This window comes from Leuciscus leuciscus (genome assembly GCF_965113295.1).
Source record: "Leuciscus leuciscus genome assembly, chromosome: 11".
NCBI lineage: Eukaryota > Metazoa > Chordata > Actinopteri > Cypriniformes > Leuciscidae > Leuciscus > Leuciscus leuciscus.
In genome coordinates, this window is record NC_138735.1 from 7,135,847 (window position 1) to 7,150,788 (window position 14,942).

General features: G+C 47.9%; 1 protein-coding gene across 1 annotated transcript in view; it reads left to right on the top strand.

Annotated features, from left to right (window-relative positions):
* The window catches only part of cpb1 (carboxypeptidase B1 (tissue)), a 102,982-nt gene that overhangs the window by 41,393 nt on the left and 46,647 nt on the right, over nucleotides 1-14,942 (top strand). The window lies entirely within an intron of this gene.

The window sequence follows — 14,942 nt, forward strand, 5'->3', positions numbered from 1 at the left end:
ATTTAACATTTTGGAGATGTTATCTGACAGAAGATCCGCTCCGAATCTGCTTGGGTGTAAGCCATCAGCACGGAAAAGCCTAGGACGCTCCCAAAACAGATTCCAATTATTTACAAAGAGCAGTTTCTGCTCATTGCACCATGACATTAACCATTCATTTAGCGCAAATAATCTGCTGAACTTTTCATGCCCTAGTCGGTACGTGGGAAGCGGTCCTGACACAATGATCGTTGTTTCAGGCGATGTGCTGCGTACTGTATCGATTAGATTCCTGAAGTCTTTCTTCAGAATCTCCGTCTGGCGCAGCCTGATGTCGTTCACTCCCGCGTGCAGGACCACAGTTCCGACGCGCTCGTCACCGTTCAGGATCTCGGGAACGCGAGCAGCGATTTCAGAAACACGAGCACCAGGAAAGCAGTGACTTTGCACCTTACTTTTACCTAACGTAGCGTGTACATGCCGAACGATGGAATCGCCGATGATCACAGCATCGCGTTCTGTTTCGCGTAGAGGGGAGAAGCGGTTTTGTGTCGATAACTCGAAAACCGGGAGGGTCGGAGAAAGTCTTGGTCTAAACCTGACTCGCGTCTTCCGCTGCGGAACCACCCAGGCTTCGTGGTGGCGTGTTGGAGCCGGAGTGAACGAGACCATGGCTGATTTCGACCGATGCTGAGGAACGCACGGAGTAGACGCGGTCGGAGTCAGCGGGTTAGTAACGTTAAACACTGATTTGTGTGCATCGGCGCGTGATGTTTCAAGAGCCAAACACCGGTCTCTCAGCTCGGCCTGTCTCAATAAAAGGTTGTGGATCTGTTTCTCAACAGCTTCCAGCTCAGACTGCAGTGCGTGCAGCTCAAATGTGTCCTCACCTGCACCAAGCGGTAGACTACTTAAATCTGATATATTCGCCATTTTAACAGATGGACAGTGAGTTAGCAACGAAGCTACCAGTGATGCTATCAATATTAATACTAATTTATATTATAAGTTTGTTTGTAAGTGAGTGTGGAGAAGACGCGTTCAGCCGTGATCCATGGACGTAACCTTTAAGAGTATGCAGCGTTGGATCACTAATAGGCTTGAGACGCGTCTGCTCAACAGTCCGCGTTGTAACTATGAGGTTTTTTAGTGGTAGGGGTGTAGAGTAGACGCACGATAGGCGAGAAAAAAAGAAAAAAAAAAAAAGAAAAAAAAGTTTGTTTATAAGTGAGTGTGGAGAAGACGCGTTCAGCCGTGATCCACGGACGTAACCTTTAAGAGTATGCAGCGTTGGATCACTAATAGGCTTGAGACGCGTCTGCTCAACAGTCCGCGTTGTAACAATGAGGTTTGAGCAGTAACATTAGTGCTTCTCAGTGAGGAAAAGTAGAAAATGTTCGTTGTAAGCGAGTTTAAAGAGAAAATCAAGAATTATAAATCAAATCGATAGAGCTCCAAAAACAACAACGCATTCAGACGCAACGCATGATAATAACAGGACAAGACATTACTCACCGTGTTTGTTGAGTGTTTCTTACTCACCTGAGCTTTTCTGAACTCAAAGGCGCGAGCGCGCGAGAGAAAATAAATAAATAAAAATAGCTGAGCGCACACGGGTGGCGCGTTTACAGGCTAGCGAATTACTAGCGTGTTGTGCTAGTAGTAACGTAAGCTAGCGATGTCAGGGTTGGGTAAGCTGTATTTAGTAGTAATATAAACAACTAGAAATTGTAGTAAATGATGGTTCAAAACAAGGAAATACGAGGCTAAGACGGAGCTTACAGCACCGAAGCAGACACACTCACAGCAGGCAGCGAGAAAAATCAAGAATTATAAATCAAATCGATAGAGCTCCAAAAACAACAACGTATTCAGACGCGACGCATGATAATAACAGGACAAGACATTACTCACCGTGTTTGTTGAGTGTTTCTTACTCACCTGAGCTTTTATGAACTCAAAGGCGCGAGCGCGCGAGAGAAAATAAATAAATAAAAATAGCTGAGCGCACACGGGTGGCGCGCGTTTACAGGCTAGCGAATTACTAGCGTGCTGTGCTAGTAGTAACGGAAGCTAGCGATGTTGGGTAAGCTGTATTTAGTAGTAGTATAAACAACTAGAAATTGTAGTAGATGATGGTTCAAAACAAGGAAAATACGAGGCTAAGACGGAGCTTACAGCACAGAGCAAACACACTCACAGCAGGCAGCGAGGCAGACAGGAGCAATCGATAATAGTAAAAACGTATAAAAGCTGTAATAGTAAAAGTTTTCCTGATAGCTCTACATTTAATGCCAGATATTTCATATGCAAGCATGTCAGCCAATCACAGCAGAGGGCGTTTACACTGAAGTCTCACAGCAGACACGCCCCTTCAAACTGAGAGTTCAAATCAAAGGATAAAATCAGGCTAGGAAATATGCCTTTTATTTCTAAATTATAACAAATTTTGATCTAAAAAACATACTAACATTATAAGGGCACACTAGGAAACATTATAAAATAATAAAATAATCCATTCTAGGGCACCTTTAAAGCTTCAGGAATCAGTTGAATTAACGGGGGAGAATAGATGCTTGGAAGCTCTTTCAATTAAAAAGACTCTGCTTAGTGATCTTTTAAAGGCAAGAGCACAAGGAGCTCTGGTTCGGTCCCGATTTCAGCAAATTGATCAGATGGATGCGCCAACTAAATTCTTTTTTAATTTAGAGCAAAAGAATGGTCAGAAAAGGTTAATCCATGCTTTGCGTTCTGAAGCTGGATTTTTGTTAACTGATCCCACTGATATTAGAAAGAGAGCTGTTTGTTTTTATGAAAAACTGTACAAAGGTGAATGTGACTCAGAGCCTGCTGTTGGTAGTGGTTTTCTGGAAAACCTGTCAGGGGTGTCCGAAGAAGACAACCAGGAACTCAGCAAGGCCTTGTGCCTAGAGGAATTGCATGAAGCCCTGATGGGTATGGAGTCGGGAAAGGCTCCCGGCATTGACGGTCTTCCTGTCGACTTTTATAAGTCATTCTGGACAGTGTTGGGGGAGGACTTGCTCGCAGTGCTCAAGGAGAGTTTGATCGAAGGGCGGCTGCCTTTGAGCTGCCGCAGAGCAGTCCTTACACTTCTCCCAAAGAAAGGAGACTTGACAGAGATCAAAAATTGGCGGCCTGTGTCCATTTTATGTACAGATTACAAACTACTCTCTAAATTATTGGCGAAAAGATTGTCAGTGGTGATGAGACAGATCATTCACCCGGACCAGAGCTATTGTGTATCTGGCAGGTCTATTTTCGATAACATTTCTTTATTGCGGGATTTTTTAGATGTCTCCAAGATATTTGATTTAGATTGTGCTCTAGTTTCTCTAGACCAAGAGAAGGCATTTGATCGTGTCGAGCATAATTACCTGTGGAAAACATTAGAATCATTTGGGTTTTGCCAAGATTTTGTGAATATGATAAAAGTATTATACACTGATGTTGAGAGTTTGCTGAAGGTTAACGGTGGTTTATGCACTCCTTTCAAGGTTGAAAGAGGTGTAAGACAAGGATGTTCCTTGTCAGGAATGCTCTATTCAATAGCCATAGAGCCGCTACTACAACAGATAAGGAGTAATCTGAGTGGGGTACAAATAGCTGGGTCTAATTGCACTGTTCATTTATCAGCTTATGCCGATGATCTGATTGTGATGGTTAAATGCCAAAGAGATATAGATATTTTAATGAAATTACTTGATGATTTTAAAGGTTTATCTTCCGCTAAGGTGAATTGGAAAAAAAGCGAAGCTGTGGTCTGTGGAAGATGGGAGAGAGGAAGGTTAAAATTCCCTGAAGGGCTACATTTGAACACAGAAGGGTTAAAGTACTTAGGAATATTTTTAGGTAATGAGAGTATCATACAGAAAAATTGGGATGGTGTTATTGACAAACTTAAAGGTCGGTTGGCAAAGTGGAAGTGGTTAACCCCAAAGATGTCTTACAAGGGGAGAATTTTAATTATTAATAATTTGGTTGCTTCATCCTTATGGCATAAGCTAGCTTGTATTGATCCACCTCAAAAAATTGTATCAGATGTTCAAGCCTTATTAGTAGATTTTTTTTGGGATAAGTTACACTGGGTCTCTCAGAGTGTTTTATATTTGCCTAAAGAGGAAGGTGGTCAGGGGTTAGTGAATTTGCAGAGCAGGACAGCAGCTTTTCGTCTGCAATTTATACAGAAACTTCTGTCTGGATCAACTCGTGTCGGCTGGAGAGCTACTGCCTGTGCTATTTTACAGAGTTTGGGTGGTTTTCAGCTGGACAGAGCTCTTTTTTTGATGGACCCTCTAAAACTGGACCTTGCCAATGTCCCAGTGTTCTATCGCAACCTTTTTAGAGTCTGGAGTCTTTTTAATCATCAGAGGACATCATCTTCGGACTCTCTTTTTTGGTTGTTGAATGAGCCTATAATCCATGGAGGCCGATTGGACATTTCTTTCAGAGACCAAAAATTTCCTGGACTAAGTCATTTACTATGTAAATCTAAGACCATTACAATAGGTCGTATGGTAAAGGTGGCTGGTCCCAATTTCATGAACACCGAGCAAGCTGCTTTAGCCTACATCTTGGTTTTTTTTCCACTCGTAAAGTTGATGAATTATTGACAAAGTTGAGGTCTGTTTTATCAGCTGAGGAAAGGGAATCTCTAACAGACTTTCATACAGGGGCAAAGATTCCTAATGCTGAGGACTTCTTTCCAGATACTATTTTATTACCTAAACTAGATGATTGTATGGGGATTTTTTTCAAAACAGGTGAATCATTGTGTTTAAATTTTCTTTCAACTAATGGAAAAAACTTGTACAAAGCTTGTGTTCTGGTTTTTAACAAGAAATTATTGAATATGAGCAGAAAAAATATGATTGAACGGACAGTTGGACAGAATGTTGTTGTTTTGTTTTTTGCTCTTGTGAAAGCCAGAATTTTAATTGATTTTAATTTCTACAAGTCAGTAAATGATCTTGCTTGTTTTGATTTGAAATGGTGTGACAAAGGAGCAGTGTGCTCTGTTGTTGAAGGAGAAGTGGTCTTTGCACACTTCTTATAATCATGTTTTATTGAATCCATTGGTTTATTGTTAATCTGGTTTTGTCTTTTGTAATAAAGAGTAATTTAAATACAATTAAATTCAATTCTCTCTCTCTCTCTCTCTCTCTCTCTCTCTCTCCCCCCCTCTCCCTCTCCCTCTCCCCCCCTCTCCCTCTCCCTCTCCCCCCCTCTCCCTCTCCCTCTCCCCCCCTCTCCCTCTCCCTCTCCCTCTCCCCCCCTCTCCCTCTCCCCCCCTCTCCCTCTCCCTCTCCCCCCCTCTCCCTCTCCCTCTCCCCCCCTCTCCCTCTCCCTCTCCCTCTCCCTCTCCCTCTCCCTCTCCCTCTCCGCATCCGCGGCCGCTCACATGCTGCGTACCTCACATGTCCTCTCTCCTCCTGCCTCCGCAAATCAGCAACACCAAGGGAACGACTTCTCTCGGGGGAGAACCACACCAACTGTCTCTTCACTTTTCTTTTATACACTCCATTTGCCTACACGGCCCCAGCGTAAATCCCCCACACCTGATGTGTATCTGTCATTATCCGCCGTTGTTATGGTGACGGACACACAGCCGGAACCGTCCTGGTGTTACAATGGCACCGTCCCGGGGGGAACAAAACTTCCAGCGGGACTTAGTTCCGCTTTGACTTTGTCACCTCGTGACATTAACAAAGTATAGAAATCCATCAGTCTTTTCTGCCAAATATCCCAGCTTTATTGGGTATCATGAACAAAACACGTTAATTTAAACAGACATGTCTGTTGTTTATTTTGCCTTGACATTGATTTGAGGACTAGTTTTTGCCTTGACATTGATTTGACATTATTTTGCCTTGACATTGATTTGAGGACTAACTTGTTTCCTTCACCTCCAACATGAGCTGAATTTGGTTTGTAAATGGCAAGGTTTTGTTTATGTCCCAACAGGTTGGATGAGTTGGGTTCCTGTTTGAGATGCAGGAATCTACTGCTTGCTGCCGTGTTCATTCGATGTGAAGGTTTATTCTGAATCCCTGTGGCAGGCTACTAGCTGGCCTCAAGCAAATCAATATATTCAATCAAAAGATCTCCCCTGAGAAAGGTGGATGAGCAAGAAAGTTGGGGAAGGGGGCATGGTTTGTTTCTTTTGTATTATTAATCACCTGCTGGCAATAACAATCTTAAAATGATCTGCTACAATCCTTGGAATCTTTGAGATGGTCAGTCATGATTTATCAGTTTGACTCAGGAAAAGGGGATGTTTACTATCTAACAATGGTCCAAAATACTTTTTGTCACATCTGTCAATGGCAGGTGAATTTCTAAAGCCTGGATGATCAAAAATCCATCAATGTAACAACATAATTAACTCTTTCCCCACCAGCGTTTTTGAAAAAAGATGCCAGCCACCACCTGCATTTTTGATCATTTTCATGGCCCACAGAATATTATGTTATATGAATATCTGAACATGCAATATGTCAAAAGAAAGAACAGACCCTCTGCTTTTAAACAACAATAACAAACAAAAAAACTGTTTTATTAACATTTTTTTAAAAAAGGGAAAAAAAAGAAACATTTTGAGCAAAAAGCTGAGAAAATGTGTTTTTGTCAAAGACTATGTCTGGATCGGATTCAGAACGATGATCAAAACAAAGATGGAGTCCATCAACACCCCCAAAGCTTCACAGTCCTATAACTCTTCCTGGGTCAACAATTCATTCTGGAACATTAGACAGTTTTGATTCGTATGCTGTTTAATACTGATGATCACGTTATTTTACACATACATCTGCTTACTTATATCTTTTTTTTTGTTCTTTTTTTTGTGTGTTTTGATCAGGAGATTGAGTACTCTTTCCGAAGATGTGTAATAGCGCTCCCTGCCGTATAACAGTGAAAGCCGGAAATTTCTGTCAATGGCGGGGAAGTGTTGTCTACGGAGCCCAGCACGACATGCAAGAAAAAAAGTCAGTCGGTACTAATTCGTTCCCTCGATTTACCAAATCGTGCTCACAATTTACTATTTCGTTCCCTCAATTTGCTAAATCGTGCATATGATTTACTAATTTGTTCCCTCGATTTATAAATTAAATAAATAATTTGTGCACACGATATAGCAAATCAAGGGAACAAAATAGTCAATTGTGCGCACAATTTATAAATCGAGGCAACAAATTAGTAAATCGTGCGCATGATTTAGCCTTATATTTTTTTCACAAATTACAGAAATTTCTGCCAATGAGGAAAGAGATAAATAAATTAATTTGAAGTTGAAAAGGTTCTCTTACGAGAGGTTCTCTCGTATTGCGTAAGCTAGCTTACGCTGCGGGAAAGTCTCCTTTCTCGAGATACTGAAGCCAAAAATTATCCTTAATTTTTTAAAACTTTGTCAACGCAGTGCGGCAGCCTGCAGACCTAGGGCAAGCGAATCGCGTGCCCATTGGCTGCTCTGCGGCAACTGCAGCAGCCTATGGCTGAGCCTTGCGCGTGACGTCACGTCCAATGAGCGCGCTTGGCGCGCTTAATGCGTCACAGCCCGTCATTAGGGGTGTGGCTTAGCGTATATAAGCAAGGAACAGAGGCTGCTTCACTGATTTCTGTCTCTTCAGCGAAGCTCTTCGCATCGCTGATCTTCGAGGAAGGCGCCGTCGAATCAAGCGACCAGCACGCCGAGGATTTCAGCCTGAGGACGCCGGCCGCTCGCCGCCTTCAGCCTTCCCTGCCTGCTGCGCCATCCGGCATATATATCCTTTCATTGCTCTGTGTTGTGTGTTTGTGTGTCCGCCGCGACACACCTGCATCTAAAAGAGCGCGAGGCGTTGTTGCAAATGCCTCGCTCATCCTGTGGCTCGTGCAGAGCCGCGCTCAGCGACGGAGACTGCCACGTGTTGTGCACTCTCTGCCTGGGCTTCGACCACGCAGCCCGCGCTCTCTCCGAGGGCGGCTGCGATCAGTGTGAGGAGTTACCGATGTCGACCCTACGGGCTCGACTCGCTAAGTTCGAGGAACCTCCACCTTCTCCGGCCACTTCTTCTGGGCCACGTAAGAAGAAACGTCGCTCCCAAAGGCCGCCGGAACTGGACGCTACAGCTGAGCGCTCGCCGGAACCTCTCCCGCGAGCCTCGCTCTCTCCTTCCCCCCCACCCTTCACCGACGCGCAGCTGCCGGCCTCTGCCCGCACTGCCGTCGTCCTGGGGGATGATGCAGATGATGCCGCTGACAGCTGCTCTCTGCTCGCGTCTGACAGCGAGGACTGGTCGGGCTCTCACCGCTCCGCCCCCTCGACTTTGGAGTCTACCAGATCACGTGCCAGTGTTGACGCGGAGCTTCTCCGCCTCCTCACTCAAGCGGTCGAGAGAATGGGACTGGATTGGTCCCCACCTAAGGAGCCGGAGCCCAATCGCCTTGATGGGTGCTTTCTACCTAGCCGCCGCCCTGCGCCTGCCTCTAGGTCAGCACCCTTCCTGCCTGAGCTCCACACCGAGCTCTCTAAATCCTGGAACGCTCCGTTCTCCACCAGACTCCGCTCGCCAGTCTCCTCGGCTCTCTCCCAGGTGGACAGAGCCGCCGAGAACGGCTATAACGCTATCCCCGCCGTTGAGGAAGCTGTGGCAACGCACCTTTGCCCGCCGTCTGCTAGATGGCGCTCAAAGTCTGCCCTGCCGTCTAAAGCCTGCAGGACCACCTCAGCTCTCGCCGGCCGCGCTTTCGCCACCTCTGGCCAGGCTGCTTCCGCCCTGCACTCAATGGCCGTCCTTCAGATCCTTCAAGCCGACCTCCTCCGTGAGCTGGATGAGAAGGGCTCGGGTCCGTCCGCCTTAACTGATCTGCGCAGCGCTACGGATCTTGCGCTACGCGCCACCAAGACCGCTGCTCAAGCCATCGGCAGATCCATGGCCGCGCTCACCGTCATCGACAGACACCTCTGGCTGACTCTCGCTGACATGAGTGACTCTGAGCGCGCTGTTTTCCTGAACGCACCACTTTCGCCCACCGGCCTCTTTGGCCCTGCGGTCAGCGGAATTGTGGATTGGTTCTCCGAAGTACAGAAGGCGTCACAGGCGATGAACCTCTTCCTGCCCCGCCGTTCGAGCCCAGCCACAGGCCGCCCTCAAACTCAGCCTCCTGTGCGCAGCTCTAACCAGCGCTCTTCCAGGCCTCCCAGCGCTTCGCAGCGACGCCAGGGCAGTCGCCCCAGGTCACGCTCGACCAGCCGTCACAGACCGCCGCCCCCACGGGGCCCGCGGCCCAAGATCGCGTTGAAGCCTGAGCCCGCGAAGTCCTCCTAGCATCTGCAAGGAGGAAAAGATGGTTGGGTCCCGCTACGGCCGGACCGCCATCGAAACGCACAGCTCTGTCAGTCCCCTATGTTCAGGCTACTGCAGCAGCACACACCGCAGCCAACGAGCCAGTAATGACACTCGCTCGCCTGCACACAAACGCCGTTTTCACGGCGACTCAGATAAATCTCAAAAAGAGTATAAGTGCTTTAAGTGTAGAAAATGTGCCCACACCCACGTGTTCACTGCTTCACACATGTACAATCCCCATGGTAACGCGCCCAGAGCGCTCTCTCATAAAGCGGCCTCACACCGCTCGAGTACTAAATGTAGGAAATGTGCCCACACTTCCGTGCCCACACCTACCTGCTGCTCACTCTGTCACTCAGTTACCTCAAGTTGCTACGGCTCAAGCCGCAGGGATATTAAGTGTAGGAAAAGTGCCCACTCCCGTGTGCTCACTCCCTCACACAGACCAGGTTCCCATGGCAACGCGTCCAGAGCGCTATCTCTTAAAGCGGAAACTTTCCGCTCGAGCATCAAGTGCAGAAAATGTGCCCACAGCATTGTGCTCACACCTGCCCACTACCCGCTCTGCCAGACAGGTTGCAAACCTCATAAAGCTCCCAAACACTGGCCGTGTCATAAGTGCAAATCCCGCGCCAGCTCACGAGCACGCGCACCCACTTTCAGACACCATTATCCCCACGCCGCTCTCGCGCCTGGGTTATTTGGCAGCAGCTCACGCTCCATCGTCCGAGATCGAGCTTCTAAAATCTGCACAGTCGGCCAGCCCTGTTCTTCTGCCCTCGTGTCCGAGCATCGGCGGCGCGCGCGCCGCTCCATCCTCTCTGGTACAGGTTCCCCATCCCGCGCAACGCGGCGATCTGAACCCAGAGACCATTCGACCCCTAGCTATGCATGCAAAAGCATGGGAAGCTATTCAGGGCGCGTCAGAATGGGTGCTCAACACCATAAGACACGGCTATTCGCTCCAATTTGCTCGTCGCCCTCCGCGCTTTCTAGCGCAGACGGAAACGAAAGTGAGTTTGGAAACAGCGCATCTGCTTCAAGCAGAAATAGCAAAGCTGCTGCGAAAAGGGGCCATAGAACAAGTTCATCCTTCCTCGAGCGAGTCAGGCTTTTACAGCCGTTACTTCCTCGTTCCCAAGAAGGACGGAGCATTAAGACCTATTTTAGATCTGAGACATCTGAACAAGGCTCTCATGAGACGGCCGTTCAGGATGATTACAACCAGACAGATCCTTGCGCAAGTTCGCCCAGGAGACTGGTTTATCTCTCTCGATCTGAAAGACGCGTATTTCCAGATCCAAATAACTCCCCGTCACAGGCCATTCTTGAGATTCGCCTTCGACGGTCGAGCTTATCAATACACAGTCCTGCCGTTCGGCCTGTCTTTAGCACCCCGTACATTTACGAAATGCATGGACACGGCTCTCGCTCCCCTGAGGAGTCAGGGAATGCGAATTCTGAACTATCTGGACGATTGGCTCGTTCTAGCGCAGTCAGAGACAGAACTTGTGTCTCACAGAACAGCGCTACTCGACCACCTGGAGGGTCTGGGTCTAGCGGTCAACTGGACCAAGAGCTCGCTCTCGCCCCGGCAGTCAATTTCCTTTCTCGGAATAGAACTGGACTCGGTGGCAATGACGGCCAGATTGTCGGAGCAGCGCGCGCGCCGCATTCAGCGCCTCGCTGCATCCTTCAAAGAAGGCAACCAGGTTCCCCTGAAAGCATTTCAGCGCATTCTGGGGCATATGGCCTCAGCTGCAGCAGTGCTTCAGCTGGGTTTACTGCGCATGCGCCCGCTTCAACGCTGGCTGAAAGCGCGCGTATCCCATCGAGCCTGGGCGACCGGCGGCTCGCTAATCAGAGTGACTCAGGTCTGTGTCTCAGCCCTGCAGCCCTGGCTAGCAGCCGAATGGTATCACACTGGAGTGACTATGGGAGTGGTTTCACACCGGAAAGTTGTCTCAACAGGTTGGGGAGCGCTCTTCGAAGGCAGACCGGTCTATGGCCACTGGTCAGACCAGGAGAATCTCCTACACATAAACTGTCTAGAGATGCTTGCGGTCGAGAAAGCGCTCATGCACTTCCTCCCATTCCTCCATGGTCACCATGTTCTAGTCCGCACCGACAACACTTCAGTAGTGGCCTATGTGAACCGCCAGGGCGGTGTCAGATCAAAGCAACTCTGCGCCCTGACGGAACGCCTCCTCGTATGGGCTCAGCACTCTCTGCGCTCTCTGAGAGCATCGCATGTGCCTGGCCATCTGAACGAGGGCCCCGACAGACTGTCCAGGGACAACGTTCCCCCTGGGGAGTGGTCTCTACACCCCCAAACAGTCCAGTCGCTGTGGCGCCGCTTTGGCAGAGCGAAAGTCGACCTCTTTGCGTCAAAAGACAACGCACACTGCCCAGTGTTCTTTTCAAAGAGCGAGGACGCGCTGGCCCAGACATGGCCCAGCGGCCCGCTATATGCGTTTCCACCGGTCTCTCTGCTGCCTCAGGTCATCGAGAGAGTCAGGAAAGCGCGCCACACAGTGCTCCTCATAGCCCCGTTCTGGGAGAACCAAGCTTGGTTCCCGGAACTCATACAATTGGCAGACTCAGCCCCCTGGCCGATTCCGGTGCGGAGAGACCTTCTCTCTCAAGCCCACGGCTCGATTTGGCATCCCCACCCAGAGCACTGGTCTCTGCATGCGTGGAGCCTCAACAATTACATGCTGATCTACCAGAAGGGGTGATGAACACGATCATACAAGCTAGAGCCCCCTCCACGAGGCGGCTCTACACGTCTAAATGGTCGGTGTTTAACAAATGGTGCACTACCAGAGGGCTTAATCCACAGACATGTGGGGTCTCGCACGTTTTGTGCTTCCTTCAAGAGTTACTGGACGCGGGCAGGTCCCCCTCCACGCTCAAAGTCTATGTCGCGGCCATTTCAGCGCTCTCTGTCTCAGAGCCGGGCCGCGCATTAGGAAGGAACGAGTTTGTCATCCGCTTCCTTAGAGGAGCGAGGAGGATGAACCCCCCGCGACCCCCTTCGGTTCCTATGTGGGATCTTTCACTGGTCTTAGACGCACTGAAAGCACATCCCTTTGAACCCTTAGAAACTGTGGATATGAAATACCTCACGCTCAAAACCGTTTTTCTGATAGCTCTGTCTTCAGTAAAACGTGTGGGAGACCTTCACGCGTTATCCACTAACGCTGCGTGCCTCGAGTTCGGACCCAATAACTCTAAAGTTATTCTCAGACCGAGGCATGGGTACGTCCCCAAAATTCTGGGCACTCCCTTCAGAGCGCAGGTCATTTCCCTTTCAGCCCTGCCAAATGCTGGCTGCGAGGCAGATAGTAATCTCCTCTGCCCAGTTAGAGCGCTAAAAAGCTATATTTCACGCTCCGCCGCCTTCAGGCGTTCAGAGCAGCTCTTTGTTTCGTTTGGTGGGCGCACCAAGGGTCTCGCCGCCTCGAAACACACCCTGTCCAGATGGATAGTTGATGCTATCGCAGCTGCTTACGCATCAAAAAACCTGCAGTGCCCTTTGGGCATTCGGGCACACTCCACCAGAGGCATGGCCTCATCGTGGGCGTGGTCCAGTGGGATTCCCATTCATGACATTTGTGCGGCGGCAGGCTGGGCCTCCCCCTCCACATTTGTTAGGTTTTACAACCTGGAAGTCCCCGCTTTGCAGGCCAAAGTGCTATCAGTCTAAGTCTCGCGTAAGCCAGCCCACTGTCTGTGCGCGGGCTATGTTGCGGATTTAGCTCTACTGGTTGAGCTACACTATGTGGGAAGTGTTAGTTGGACCGGCTGTGCCGCTCCCTGCCCCATATTATGTGCTTGTGTACTGTGGTATCTTGGCCGCCCAGCTCCGCTTCGCGTTCCCTGGGCCCCCCCCCATGGGATTCATTCAGGATGCTGGGCGCGCGCACGGCGTTGACAAGGGTGTTCCCGCAGCGTAAGCTAGCTTACGCAATACGAGAGAACCTCTCGTAAGAGAACGTACTCGGTTACTAACGTAACCTCTGTTCTCTCTAGAGAGGGAACGAGTATTGCGTAACCCGCCGTGCTCTCGCCACGAGCTCATTTCGCTTCATGCGACAGAAACCAGTGAAGCAGCCTCTGTTCCTTGCTTATATACGCTAAGCCACACCCCTAATGACGGGCTGTGACGCATTAAGCGCGCTCATTGGACGTGACGTCATGCGCAAGGCTCAGCCATAGGCTGCTGCAGTTGCCGCAGAGCAGCCAATGGGCACGCGATTCGCTTGCCCTAGGTCTGCAGGCTGCCGCACTGCGTTGACAAAGTTTTAAAAAATTAAGGATAATTTTTGGCTTCAGTATCTCGAGAAAGGAGACTTTCCCGCAGCGTAAGCTAGCTTACGCAATACTCGTTCCCTCTCTAGAGAGAACAGAGGTTACGTTAGTAACCGAGTACGTTTTCTCTGAAAAAGTGTTTTCCATCTTTCACTTGTAAATGAAAGAATCCTGCTATGGGATTGTGTCTTGATCGACCCAATCTCATGGGAAAATGTAACTATTTTACGAGGTGGTGATTTCGAATGAATTTGTATTATGTAATTCACATACATACAAACGCACAATTGTTAGGAAACACCCAGATTATACGAAAACGTATGAATGAGAATGTTGGTATAGATTGTGTCTTGACTTGATAAATCAATTTACCCTGTATAAACTTACCGGTCATCTGGTAAGTAACTAATTTTATTTTAGTTCTGGTTTAGCTGGACCAGTGTGACACATGTATGTTCTGTTGTGCTTGAGTTCTTGTCCCTGTGTTTTGGTATGACCTAGTTTTCTTTGTTTCTCACCACTTGTTTGTCACTATGGTTCCTGATTAGCCCTCAACTGTTCGTTGTTCTGTTGATTGCCATCCAGGTGAATTTTAGCCCACAGTTTCTTCAGTTATTTGTCTTTTGTTGATGTTGTTATAAACTATTACTTGTCTTGTTGATTACATACATAGCAAGTGTGACACAGTCTTAGTTAGCTTGAGATGTGTTTTTTTTCCCCTTTGTTTTTGTTCATTTTGAATCCTACACCTATCCATCATGGCAGACACAATGGAAGTAAGTGCTTTTGGCAGTGACACGATAACATCGGTCTAGTCGGGCTGATATGCAATTAACATTTGCTGAAGAAGCACAGAATAACGCATGGTTTCTTTCAGACAGGCTTGCGAAGAAGGTTGTGTTGTCTCACCTTGATGCAACTGATACAAAACTGTCATAAAGTTCAGCAATGATAAGCCATTCCACAATCTGCAATCAAAATTAAATCCTCTTGCCGACTTGTTTGAGATATCTTTAGGCATCCTGAAACAAATTTACATTTACATTTACATTTACATTTAGTCATTTAGCAGACGCCCTTATCCAAAGCGACTTACAAATTAGGACTAAGTTCAGCGAGTCATCATAAAGAGGCAAAAGCAACAACAACGCAGGAAGTGCTCAAAATACGAAGTTCTGGTATTATTCAGAGTAGCATAAGCCTGATAAGTGATGTTTCAAAGGGAAAGGATTTTTTTTTTTTATTTTTTTTTTTTTATAAGGTTAAGTGCTCACGGAAGAGATTGGTTTTCAGCTGTTTTTT